Source organism: Pleurodeles waltl, chromosome 4_1 (assembly GCF_031143425.1).
Source record: "Pleurodeles waltl isolate 20211129_DDA chromosome 4_1, aPleWal1.hap1.20221129, whole genome shotgun sequence".
In the NCBI taxonomy this organism is placed as follows: domain Eukaryota; kingdom Metazoa; phylum Chordata; class Amphibia; order Caudata; family Salamandridae; genus Pleurodeles; species Pleurodeles waltl.
This window is the reverse complement of record NC_090442.1, coordinates 41,299,796-41,311,360: the sequence shown is the minus strand read 5'-3', so window position 1 is coordinate 41,311,360 and position 11,565 is coordinate 41,299,796. Positions and strand designations below refer to the sequence as shown.

At 41.4% G+C, this 11,565-nt stretch overlaps 1 non-coding gene across 1 annotated transcript; it reads left to right on the top strand.

Moving 5' to 3' along the window:
* Nucleotides 1–10,382: 10,382 nt before the first annotated feature.
* On the top strand, nt 10,383–10,455 carry TRNAR-UCG (transfer RNA arginine (anticodon UCG)). Its single transcript has one exon. It is a non-coding gene; the product is annotated as a tRNA-Arg (tRNA).
* Nucleotides 10,456–11,565: the final 1,110 nt, after the last annotated feature.

The following is an 11,565-nucleotide window of genomic DNA, read 5'->3' as shown; positions in this document are numbered from 1 at the left end:
ACGTAAATTTGTGGTATGTGACTCAAGCCCGATAGCACTGTTAGGGAGAGACCTATTGTGCAAATTGGGATGTTCGATTATGTGTTCGAACGATGGAATTAGAATTCAGACGAGCAGTGATGGGGAAGAAGAGGAGAGTGTAGAGGGGGATGAGATGGAAACTGTCGATGAAGAATATCCTCTGATTAACCTTTTTCTGATGATAACTGAAGAAGATATTCCAGCTGAATTACGGGAAACAGTCGGAAAGGAAGTGTGGGATATGACAGGAAAAGAGGTGGGATTGATGAAAGGAGTGGAACCAGTGAAAGTGACCGTAAAACCCAATGTAACTTTTCCCCAGACCCCACAATACCACATGGCACAAGACACCCTCATGAAAGTCGCCCAACTCATTGACGAGTTTGTAAAACAGGGAGTACTGAAAGAAGTGTTAAGCAGTCCATGTAATTCACCAATCATGGGACTAATAAAGCCGAGTGGAAAGGTCCGAATAGTGCAGGACTTGAGGAAAATAAATGACATCATAATTAAATGCTGCCCTGTAGTACCGAATCCAGCTGTGATAATGTTTCAAGTCCCTTGCGATGCCGAGTGGTTCTCAGTCATTGACTTGTCACAAGCATTCTTTTCGGTGCCTCTTCATGAGGACAGCCAATTTCTCTTTTGTTTCAAATTCTTAGACAGAGTTTACAGTTGGTGTCGAATTCCTCAAGGGTTTTCGGAGTCACCGTCAATTTTCAATCAGATTCTAAAGAAAGACTTGGAAGCGTTAGAATTGCCATTCGAGTCAACCCTAGTACAGTACATCGATGACTTACTGATTGCATCTAAGACAGAAAGTGGCTGCACAGCCGACACCATTGCTCTACTGAACTATTTGGGAAGGAATGGACACAAGGTGTCTCCTTCAAAGTTGCAGTTCTGTCAGAAGAAAGTAAAATACTTGGGTCATCAAATAGAGAAAGGGTCACGGAGAATAATGAAGGAAAGAATAACAAGTGTACTTCAAATGAGTCCACCAAAGACGAGGAGGGAGGTGAGGAAGTTTTGGGGGATGGTGAGCTACTGTCGCCAGTGGATTCCCAACTTTTCAACTCTAGCAAAGCCTTTACTGAAACTGACCCAGAAGGATGCCTTGGATGAAATTGAGCTGAAAGGAGATGAGATGGATGCTTTTATTAAATTGAAAGAATGCATGTGCAGGGCTCCAGCTTTAGGTATGCCTGATTACACAAAGCCTTTCACATTGTTTTGTCATGAACGTGATGCATGTTCTTTGTCTGTCTTGACCCAAGCCCATGGTGGCATAAACAGACCAGTAGCGTATTTTTCAGCTACTTTGGATCCGGTCGCAGCAGCACTGCCAGGGTGTTTGCGCGCTGTAGCAGCAGTTGGTATCAGCCTCACTCAGAGTGAAGGAATAGTGATGGGACACCCATTAACAGTCATGGTCCCTCACTCAGTTGAGATACTTTTGACCCGCTCCCGAACGCAACACATGACTGGAGCAAGACTCACAAGGTATGAAACAATAATTCTGGGCTCACCGAATGTGCAGCTGAAAAGGTGCACTACGTTGAATCCAGCAACCTTGCTTCCCGGTGAAAATGCTGAAATTGAGAACGCTGAAGACGTCGAGCATGACTGCCTTCAGGTGACTGAATTTTGCACAAAACCCCGACCTGACATTAAGGATACTAAGCTTGATGAAAATGACCAAATTGTTTTTGTTGATGGGTCATGTTTAAGAGATGCATTGGGAATTTTGAAAGCAGGATATGCTGTATGTACTGTAACAGGTGTCTTGGAAGCATCCTGGCTTCAAGGAGTCTATTCCGCACAAGTAGCAGAGCTTGTAGCACTTACAAGAGCATGCCAACTGTCTACATTGATGAAGGTTACCATTTACACTGATAGTCAGTACGGGTTTGGAATTGTGCACGACTTTGGGCAACTATGGTCACAGAGAGGTTTCCTGACCTCTTCAGGGTCCCCAGTGAAAAACGGGGAGAGAATAAGGGAATTGTTACACGCCATTCAGATGCCAGCCGAAATTGCAGTGGTAAAGTGTAGTGCTCATACAAAAGGACAGGACTATGTTTCCCTGGGAAATGCATATGCGGATCAAGTCGCAAGATTTTGTGCCTTGAACTGTGTATTGCTCAGGGATTAATGGAATTTGATAAGTGAACCAGAACTCGAACCAGCTGAAGCATTTGCCTTGAAGGTCGTAGATACAATGGATGAACTAAAAGCATTACAGAATAGCGTCAGGGAGGATGAAAGAGTTTCCTGGATTAAGTCACAATGCACAAGGAGACCAGATGAGTTATGGGTTTCAAATGAGGGAAAATTTGTTTTACCAAATAGTCTCTTATCGCAGCTAGCGCGGTTCTATCATGGGCAGGCTCACCTAGGGAGAGATGCCATGATAAGATTGTTCAAAACTGATTGGTTTAACCCCAGATTCCGTCAAGTTGCAGAAGCAGTTTGCCATCGTTGTGTCATTTGTCAGCAGATGAACCCAGGAAAGGGAACGGTTGTGAACGTGAGCCACATTGGCAGGGCGGGAGGCCCGTTCAGCAGAATGCAGATGGACTTTATTGAGATGCCTGTGCATGGAGGTCTGAAGTATGTGTTGGTGATTGTGTGCATTTTTAGTCACTGGATTGAAGCATACCCCACACGTAGAAATGACAGCCTTACAGTTGCAAAACTATTGTTGAGGGAGTTGATACCACGTTTCGGATTCCCGATCTCTTTAGAATCAGATAGAGGAAGTCACTTCAATAACGAGGTGATAAAGTTACTTTGCGCAGCGCTGAACATTGAGCAAAAACTGCATTGTAGCTATCGCCCTGAGGCCTCAGGACTGGTGGAGCAGATGAATGGTACACTGAAATCAAGAATGGCGAAAATATGTGCATCGACAAATTTGAAATGGCCTGACGCATTGCCTTTGATGTTAATGTCAATGAGAAACACCCCTGACAGAAAGACTGGATTGTCCCCGCACGAAATTCTCATGGGCAGGGCCATGAGACTTCCTGCAGTTCCTGCAAACGCGCTTTTGAATATTACAATTGATATGGTGTTAGACTACTGCAAAGGTCTGGCTGACGTGGTTCGCTCTTTCTCTCACCAGGTGGAAGCAACCACCTTGTCACCGATCCAAGGTCCAGGACACACACTGAAAGCAGGTGACTGGGTCGTGATAAAGAAGCACGTGAGGAAGTCGTGTCTGGAACCCCGTTGGAAAGGCCCTTTCCAAGTGATCCTGACGACCACTACTGCTGTGAAGTGTGTTGGAGTTCCCAACTGGATTCACGCCAGTCATACAAAGAAGGTGTTGTGTCCCACAGATGAGGAAGTTGAAGCGCTGAAACTGCCAGTAACTGATAACAAAGTGCCGAGCGCTGAGACAGAGCAAAACAGAACTAGAAGCGAACAGGCAGAAATAAAAGAGAGAGAAATATTCTCTGAGGACGAAACAGCCGATTCACTTGGGGAAGACCAAGGAGAAACCTCAGACAGCGACGAAGCAGCTGAAGGTGACAAAGAGCCTGAAGCAGCTGAGGGTGACAAAGAGCCTGAAGCAGCTGAGGGTAGCAAAGAGCCTGAAGCAGCTGAAGGTAACAAAGAGCCTGAAGCAGCTGAAGGTAACAAAGAGCCTGGAGAAAGTAACGGTGACAAAGGGCTCGAAAGAGGTGAAGAAGCAGGAGAGCCTGATCAGAGGAGGGCTTTCCCAGAAGCAGACGGTACAGAAAAAGAAAAGAAAAACCTGATTGACTCCCCAGAAGGAGGGGACAAGGCAGAACAGAACGAAGCTGTTCAAACTTCCACAGAAGAGATCGCAGGTCCATCAAGTGGACACAGTGCAAAGAGAAGACCAAGTGTATCACCAGTAAAACTAAGAACTGGAGAAACGTTGAACGACAGTGAAAGGCCAAGAGTGAAAGAGAAAAGAAAGGAAGTGTCTGTCGTGGTACCAACATCAAGTGAAGAAAAACACTTGGCCAAAGAGGAAAGTACCAGTGAGGCAGAATCGAAGAGAGATGCAAAATTGAAAAGGAAAAGGATACCAAACAGGAGATATTCCGTTCCAGAATGGGCATATGTAGTCAATGACGATTGGACCGACGAATTTGTATCTCTTAGCCTCGAGAACGAAGAAGAAGAGATACCAATAGAAAAGAAAAGTGTTATGGACACTGTTGATTGAAAGGGTGATAAATGACATAGCTTGCTATAATCTAACGTGATACAACCAACTGAGACATTGCTAAACCGGATGAGACATTTGCTAACTTGATAAGACTTTGATAACCTGATTGACTCTTAAACCCGATTTGAGACAACGTTGCTAACTGATAAAAGACTGAGTTATTGCCGAATTGAGACAAATGCTGCTAACCGATAAGTGACTGGGCTCCTGAAGAAAACTGTGTGAACATTGCGCTCGTTCAGCTTTGTAACTAATTGCTAAATCGTTTCTTTATAAGTGCTTCTAGCTCTCTGATTCTATACAGATCATGGCTACACAAAACAGTAGAGTGAAATATTGTAAATATGCGTGTATAGGCTTGATAACCGCATGTGTACTAATAATAATGGCAATAGTGCTTGCAACGCGTGGTAAGGGTGAGAATGAGAAAATTGATGCTTCTACTTCTGCTCCTGTTACTGTCACTGAATTAACCGCATTGAAAAGACTAGAATTAGATGAGAGACACTTGCATGATAAGAAGGAACTTTCGTATAATGTTTTCTATCGCCTACTAACAGAATATGTTGAGACTATGGATGCGAAAGATTGTTATGTGTGTACACAGATACCGACATCGGTAACGGAAGGGGTGACTTATCACCACATGCCTCTTACATATGAGATTACATGTAGTTTAGTAACTTCTAGATTTTATGGTCAAACTAACATACAGTATTTTTATTCAAATTATGATGTTACCTTTGCATATGTTCCTATAATAACGCAACTAAGCCAGATTGCTAAAGATTGGGATGCTAAAATAATGAGGGAATTTTTCGAGCCAATGCAACCTTTTGAAACAGCTCACGCTCATAGGGAAAACCTTACCTGCTCGCTCTCTGCAGTAGAAATAAGCTTTTTAGATCGCACAGATGATAGAAGGGCACAAATGAATGCGAAATTAGAAAAAGAGCTAAGTAAGAGGACTTCAGTAGATAATTATGCTTTTGCCGCAATAAAAACACAAGGGAGAATAGCTTTAGACGCTTGGCATGTAGGGAAATTTTGTATATATCGTGGTGAATCTTATTATGATAACATTTTCGTGGGAGCAAGTGAATGTAAACATACGTTTATCTTTAAGGCCAAATGGACATTCATGCTGAACGGACTTGACCCTGTCATACCTGGTGTATATTACATTTGTGGGCATAATGCCTATTATCGTCTTCCAAAGGGATGGTGGGGGAGATGTTATTTGGGTATAGTGTTCCCAAAGGTTTATCAACTGGATGACCTATCGGTGATTCCAAAGACGTCTGGATCTCATCGTATCCAGAAAAGAGAGACCGCAGCTGCTGTGGTAGGAGATATATTTGGAGCCATGATTCCTTCATTGGGAGTTGTGTTGAATTCCATCAAAATAAGAAAGTTGTCTACTATAGTGGATAACATGTTGACAAAGTTTTCAGGTGCTATAATCCTGATGGATGCTGAACTTGCAGCAGAAAGAGCTATGACTCTTCAAAACAGGCTTGCCTTAGACATTCTTTTAGCAAAGGATGGTGGCGTTTGCAAAATGCTTGGTGCGCGTCACTGTTGCACGTATATACCAGACAACAGTGTGAAGATTAAAACAATGCTTGCAAATCTAACAAAAGAGAGTGCAGACTTGAAGGAATTGAAAGAACCAGGAGTTTGGGAGAAGGTTGGAAAGGGAGTTGCTTCAGTGGGAAATTGGCTTGGTGGCATTTGGAATGGAATATTACTAAAAATAATACAGGGAATACTAATAGTACTAATTTGCATCTTAGGGATTTGGGGAATAAAGAGGGGAATACTAATGATCAAGGCAAGAATTAAGAGAAGGAAGGAAGATAAAATGATGAAAAGAATGGCAGAAGAATACAAGGCAAGAACAAGGGGAACTAAAAGGCAAAGAGAACTGACAGAATTTTAATGGAATAAAATTTGTGGGAATAGTTTTGTGTGATGACAAATAGTCATCAGAGGAGGGATTGATGACGCAGAAATGAAGGTTTTACATTTATTAGCGCATAAACGTAGTGCTGCAATAATCAAGTGTGACTTTAACCGAACTAATAAAGATTGTACGGGAACAAATGTGCCTTCAGAGTAGTTCGCCAACATTTATAAGCGTGCTTTATATAACGTGATGTATTAGAATTGTACTAATCTGACATAACCGTAAACGTGTGCCATGATTTGCTTGTTTGAAATGTTTTAACTTAGCATAACTTCAGTGGAGGCTTCGGCCTAGTTGCCTTGTCTCACGGTTTAGATGCTCGTGTTTTTCTAATGTGCTAATAAACGTGTATTCCTGCTTGAAGCTGTACTTTTCCAGTGAGATCGGTTCACATGCTTATCTTTAAGGTTTCGTGCCAGCCTGGCATCTTCTTCTTTGCTCCAAGGTCAATCTGCAGGTGCAGACAATGGAAGCTCTGAAAGTGAGTTAATTGGTAAAATATGTTGCAACTTACGTTCCCGACTCCAAGGATAATGTATGCCTAGGTAGAAGCTTGTGAATTGTTGTTTTTGATTGGACAATTTGAAGCCAACCTATGAACCCTCCAATGGAAGACCCTACTGGATTTGAACTGTTGTTTATTTAAACCTGGTGCACAAGAAGAAAGCAGCCATTGCCATTTTTAGCCATCAGCCTTTGGCCATTACCCACTGCACCCATGGAGGACATTATTGCCCATTAGCCATTACCCGCCATTTGCAGGACATTGCAGCCATTATGGCCCATCTTACCGACCTCGTCATTTTGCCATCTTCTACGATGCCAATTGATGTTCGACGCCATTTTGAATGAGACTTTGATGCTTTCTCTAATCGAGAGAAAGAGACTTTAAGAAATTCTCGCCCTAGAGACTTTAACTTTGATCTGTCCCTTTGCATAAAGTAGTAGTTTTGTCCTTTTATCTTGCCGCTGTGAGGCAATTGCCCCGTCCACCCCGCCCCTTTGTCCCATCCCATGCTGATCGGAAACCGGTACCTGTGAGACGAAGACTTCCTTGAATGCTGATTGAATTTGGTAAATATGAAAGGAAAATGTACAATTGCATTGTGTTTCTTTTTTTGGTAACCAACTGCTGATTTTTGATAAGAGCCCTAGTTAGGAGTTTTCCAAATCAATGTTGCTAAATTGTTTTTGCATGAAGTCCCACATGCAGATGCTAATTTGAGGTTAGATGAGGATTCATTTGTTGCACGATGCAATTTGAGACCTTGTTATGCTGACTAATGTATGCAATTAGCTCATTACAGATTATAGTTTTAGTGGTTTGCGTTGCTATTATCGAATGCATTGTTATTCAAATGCTGCATAGATTGCATCTTTTTCGCCGTTATGGACAGCTATTAATGTTCATTTACATCTATCATTTGGTGTTGAGACACATTTATATTGTGCTAGCTTTGTTAATATAGGGAAATAAATTCATTAACTTTGAATAAACTGGTGTGGTTATTCATGGCCGAAAGGTCATGGTTCGCCGAAATGTTTTCTGGATTAATTGTGAAGTGTTATGTTGATCAGGGCATTGCTTATGTTCGTTATTGATTATTGATTTGATTAAATTGATTAATCTCGGATGAAGAGAGCCCCACTTGGTCAAAAGATTCATCGACCCAAGAGCGTCCAAATACAGGTAATTTATTAGGAAGGAACGCTCTATCAGTGCACACCCTGAACTAATACATTTTTGCTGAAACCTAATCATATTGTTTACTCTTCCTCGTAGCAGCTTTCCAGGGTGATAGTATATTGCAACAGAACCATTCCACTTCTTCACTGAAAAGAGTCATGCTGGTTACCCAAATGTGCAGCGTGTCATTTTATACAACTTTCTTTATTGAAATTAAACTTGGACTCACTTGAAATATTCTCTTTCAAAATGAATGTTTTGAGCTGCTGTGAATTTTATTTCTAGAGGTGGTGACAGGCTTTCAGGTACGTGCTTAGGTCAAGGCCCTGTTCATGTCACTTGTATAAGCTAATTCAGGGAGCAAATTAGCAAGTCAAGAAATGGGAAGTCTGAACTACTGTCAAAGCAGTTTCATTCTCTTTTCAAATAATCCAAAAATACCATTGCACGATAAAACAGAGTATTCAATAAAAGAAGAAAGGAGGATTAACGCCAAAAAAGCACAGCATAAGATATGAAACTTTGGAAATTATCTAGATATTGTTTGAAAAAACTCCTTTGATGGAAAGAAGATGAAGAACGGTATGGGATCCTGTCCTGCGCACCTGTAATTGATATGTTCCACATCCATTCATACCACCTAACCCTAAACACCCAAACATATTGCAGTCAGTGACCATGTGGCCTAATGGATAAGGCGTCTGACTTCGGATCAGAACATTGAGGGTTCTACTCCCTTCATGGTTGAGTCTTTTTCTCACAGCACCCAACTTATCTTCACATACAAACTGGAAACACACTCTTACAATACTCCTTTCACTCTCACTCATTAGGAAAGCCCAATGCAAACTGCACAATCAGTCACGTTATGCCATCAGCATTGCTACTTTTCTGTCTTTCTGCCATACCAAAGTACCTCTTCATAAATGCCACAGATATGCAATACGTATACAACAATATGACATGGCACAATCATTCTGAACAGAACTGTGGGTAGATTCAGTGCAGGGAGTGTGTGCGTGCAGAAAGCAGAAACTATGCATGGGTAGAAGCTCTATGATTTTCTCCAGGAATAATGCAAATTGTCGCTCAGAAAAAGTATAGTACTAGAGAAGAATCATAAAGGATTGACACAATGGCTGCCTTTGCTGTTGCCCCAGTTGTGTAATCTGTCAAGGACTGGTCTCTTGCAGATTGAGGCACCTAGTTGTAATTGTGTGGTAAAAATCACCCTTACAACCATTTTTGCTATAAACGTGAGATCTTTCTGAGATACTATCTCACAGACTTCTTATGAATGAGGAACTCTGAAATTGTCACATTCCAATTTGTACGTCCTTAAAACTCTGCTGGTTATTCAAATGGGCAGATTGATTTTTTAATTCCTTTCTGTCCCGAGTTGTAGTTTTATTGATACAGAGGCATAATTGTTGAATGATATATATTGATTTGATTGAAATATGTTCGTAGAGGTGGTGATAGGCTTTCTGTGTCTGTCTGAGAGCAAGGACCGGTTAACGTCTTTTTCCAAGAGCAGTTTGTTGTGAAAGGTATCAGGCAAAGGAGTATGTATTGTGATGTGGTTCTCTGACTGCTCCTGTCCACTTGCCAAAAGTTCCAAGGCCCTATGATAGCACAAAAACAGAAAGATTGAAGTGGTGGGTGCCTGAGGTTTAAAATGGTCAGTTTAATTAAAGACAGAAAAGTGAAATGAATGACTGCAGAAATACTGTATGTGGCCATGAACTGAGATGAAAGGATGATTTTGGAACTCTGTCTTGCAGATTACCCTCAATGCCGCAATGGATAGGGCACTACTCTCACAGACCAGGGTGTGTAAGTTTAAGTCTATCTGAGGTGCACACCCTGAACTAATACATTTTTGCTGAAACCTAATCATATTGTTTACTCTTCCTCGTAGCAGCTTGCCAGGGTGATAGTATATTGCAACAGAACCATTCCACTTCTTCACTGAAAAGAGTCATGCTGGTTACCCAAATGTGCAGCGTGTCATTTTATACAACTTTCTTTATTGAAATTAAACTTGGACTCACTTGAAATATTCTCTTTCAAAATGAATGTTTTGAGCTGCTGTGAATTTTATTTCTAGAGGTGGTGACAGGCTTTCAGGTACGTGCTTGGGTCAAGGCCCTTTCATGTCACTTGTATGAGCTAATTCAGGGAGCAAATTAGCAAGTCAAGAAATGGGAAGTCTGAACTACTGTCAAAGCAGTTTCATTCTCTTTTCAAATAATCCAAAAATACCATTGCAGCATAAAACAGAGTATTCAATAAAAGAAGAAAGGAGGATTAACGCCAAAAAAGCACAGCATAAGATATGAAACTTTGGAAATTATCTAGATATTGTTTGAAAAAACTCCTTTGATGGAAAGAAGATGAAGAACGGTATGGGATCCTGTCCTGCGCACCTGTAATTGATATGTTCCACATCCATTCATACCACCTAACCCTAAACACCCAAACATATTGCAGTCAGTGACCATGTGGCCTAATGGATAAGGCGTCTGACTTCGGATCAGAAGATTGAGGGTTCGAGTCCCTTCATGGTTGAGTCTTTTTCTCACAGCACCCAACTTATCTTTACATACAAACTGGAAACATACTCTTACAATACTCCTTTCACTCTCACTCATTAAGAAAGCCCAATGCAAACAGCACAATCAGTCACGTTATGCCTTCAGCATTGCTACTTTTCTGTCTTTCTGCCATACCAAAGTACCTCTTCATAAATGCCACGGATATGCAATACGTATACAACAATATGACATGGCACAATCATTCTGAACAGAACTGTGGGTAGATTCAGTGCAGGGAGTGTGTGCGTACAGAAAGCAGAAACTATGCATGGGTAGAAGCTCTATGATTTTCTCCAGGAATAATGCAAATTGTCCCTCAGAAAAAGTATACTACTAGAGAAGAATCATAAAGGATTGACACAATTGCTGCCTTTGCTGTTGCCCCAGTTGTGTAATCTGTCAAGGACTGGTCTCTTGCAGATTGAGGCACCTAGTTGTAATTGTGTGATAAAAATCACCCTTACAACCATTTTTGCTATAAACTTGAGATCTTTCTGAGATTCTATCTCACAGACTTCTTATGAATGAGGAACTCTGAAATTGTCACATTCCAATTTGTACGTCCTTAAAACTCTGCTGGTTATTCAAATGGGCAGATTGTTTTTTAAATTCCTTTCTGTCTCGAGTTGTAGTTATATTGATACAGAGGCATAATTGTTGAATGATATATATTGGTTTGATTGAAACATGTTCGTAGAGGTGGTGATAGGCTTTCTGTGTCTGTCTGAGAGCAAGGACCGGTTAACGTCTTTTTCCAAGAGCAGTTTGTTGTGAAAGGTATCAGGCAAAGTAGTATGTATTGTGATGTGGTTCTCTGACTGCTTCTGTCCACTTGCCAAAAGTTCCAAGGCCCTACGATAGCACAAAAACGGTAAGATTGAAGTGGTGGGTGCCGGAGGTTTAAAATGGTCAGTTTAATTAAAGACAGAAAAGTGAAACGAATGACTGCAGAAATACTGTATGTGGCCATGAACTGAGATGAAAGGATGATTTTGGAACTCTGTCTTGCAGATTACACTCAATGCCGCAATGGATAGGGCACTACTCTCACAGACCAGGGTGTGTAAGTTTAAGTCTATCTGAG